The sequence below is a fragment of the Echinops telfairi genome, unplaced genomic scaffold (genome assembly GCF_000313985.2).
Source record: "Echinops telfairi isolate 266 unplaced genomic scaffold, ASM31398v2 ScPeMD7_42;HRSCAF=159, whole genome shotgun sequence".
NCBI classification, from domain to species: domain Eukaryota; kingdom Metazoa; phylum Chordata; class Mammalia; order Afrosoricida; family Tenrecidae; genus Echinops; species Echinops telfairi.
Genome location: NW_022103940.1, coordinates 1,526,668 through 1,529,127, shown reverse-complemented (window position 1 = coordinate 1,529,127; position 2,460 = coordinate 1,526,668). Strand labels below are relative to the sequence as shown.

Below are 2,460 nucleotides of genomic sequence, written 5' to 3'. Positions count from 1 at the left end.
TTGAAAAACTCAGTCTCAGTACATGAATCAATGTCTCTAATTTTAGTGAAAGATAATATATAACCAAAAAGGGAAGTAGAGCTAATTGGCTTTAGTATTGCAAATAAATACAATTAAAATAATTTGTCAGATTTCTTTAGTTGAAAGAACTATAATTTGTTAAAGTATAGCATTTTAAAAGAACGTATCATATTGATTCCAAGAATCATACCCTTGTTACTTTCTATTCTCTTCAAATATTGACTAATAGTGCATAATAATTTGCTTCTGTTAGCTTTGCAATGATTAAAGGCATCTTGGCATTTAAGTATCTACTGCCTGGATATCTTTGTTGCATGACAAATTGTAGTTGAGTTAGCATAATTGTCATTTGACTAATATGTTTCTAGCTTCAAGAGTTCCTCTGTCTTTTCTATGAAGTTATATCTCTTTTTCTCTATGTAAATCCCCCCTACAAAAAGACTCGTATGCATATCAAATGGAAGCTAGAATATAAAAAGATTTTTGTATGTATTTCAACAAATGTTTATTTTGTGCTATTTGTACTATTTCAGCTACATCTTCTGATTGAATCTGGGAACACAGAAATAAATGTCCAAATGTAATAACTTACATTCCAGGGGAAAGCATAGACATTAGTCAAATATTAAACAACACAACTATTTCTTTAATGATAGATGTGATAAGTATCTCAGTGAAAGGGAAAATGTACAATTAGAATGCATAATTGTAAGACATAAGCTAGTTAGAAAAGAGTTTTCAATGATAGTTCATTATAAGATGTTACTATGAGATCTTTTATGCATGGTCTTGGGAATTCTGAAAACATTAGTTAAATAGCAGGTTTTAAAGGATTTAAAATAAAAATCAGTGACAATTGGTTGAAGAGATTATCCAAAGCTTTTGTTTCTCTTCAAGCAAACAAAGTGAGGACAACTTTGCTCCTACTAACATTTTATGCATGGTACTGAGTACCTAATAAATATTACCCTAATCCTTGATATTTTGCTAAATGTACAGCCTCTCTAATAAAATGGAATATTCACATAAGATGATTAAAATATTCTTTTGCATTATTAAATTATCCTTGTTTGTTTTCTTTTGTAGTTCTTAACTTGCTGGGCATTCTACTACACCACAGTTGATGTCATCTATGATGTCATTAACATTGCAACCCACAGACTGGGCAGTCCCCAGGACCTCTTTAATAGTTCCAGAGAGTTCTCTGACCCAATATCAGCTGATGGGCAATGCAGATGATCTCATAGTAAGTAATGTTCCCATTGTGCTTAATGTTTTTCTGCATCTTTCTGTCTGTGAGTGGTTCCTTGAGGACTTTGATGTTGAGGGCAGAGGAAGAAGACACCACTTCAATCTGGGCTAGTCTGTTTTGAATGGTTCATTTCACAGTAATCCTTAAACCCTGCAAGTCACTGGTTGCCTTGGTAATGTCATCACAAACATTCTTTGGAGACAAACCCATGGGGCTGATCTTGGGGTCTAGTGCAGATGTGGCACCAACTTCCCCACTGGTGCACCTAAAGTACATGACTTTGATTTTGTTGCAGTTGAACTTGGGCGGCATGGAGAAGGTGGCTGGTGTCAGATGAACCCAAATGCAGGACAACCAAAGAAAGTTGCTCTGAACCCTGCTCAGAGCCGAAAGCAAAGTATTCTTGATAAAGACACAGAGGGGTTTCTGCTCTGCCTCTCAAGGGAATGAGCAAAGGACATTATGAAAACAAGCTATGGACAAAAAGAAACTTGTGATAACAGGCTGGGTAAACACCTTAGCCTTGAAGCCAGGCCCTAATGAATCCTGACACAGGATCGTGTTATTGTTGGACTATGGAGTCCATTCCAACCCATAGAGACCCTATGCACAACATTCTCACAATTGGGCCATTCCATCTCATTGAAGGTCTTCTTTTGGGCTGCCCCTCTACTTTATTATTCATGATGTCCTTTTCCAGAGACTAGGCTCTCCTGACCATCTGTCCAAAATATGTTGGATGAACTCTTGCCATCTTTGCCTCCAAGCAGCACACAGGTTGTACTTCTTTCTAAGAAAGTCTTGTTTGTCCTTCTAGGAGTCATTGGTACTTTCAATATTTTTCTCCAGAACCATACTTCAAGTTCATGGATTCTTCTTCAGTCTTCCTTATTCCAGCTTACATATGCAATCTGAGACCATGGAAAACACCTGGCTTGGGTCAGACATATCTTGGTACTCAAAATATCAAGCTTTGCTTTTCAATACTTGAAAGAGATTTTGTGCAGATTTACCTAATTCAATATGTCTTTTAATCTATTGAATGCTGCTTCCATGAGCATTGAGTGTGGAGCCAAGCAAAACAAAATTCTTGTCAACTTCAATCGTTCCTCAATTTATTATGATAAGATGTGATCTATCAGTTGTGAGGATTTGGGTCTTTTTTACACTGAGTCATAATCTATATT

At 36.1% G+C, this 2,460-nt stretch overlaps 1 pseudogene; it reads right to left on the bottom strand.

The window, feature by feature from the left end:
• Positions 1-1,110: 1,110 nt before the first annotated feature.
• Positions 1,111-1,660, bottom strand: LOC101664053 (annotated as a pseudogene).
• Between the last annotated feature and the right edge of the window lie 800 nt (positions 1,661-2,460).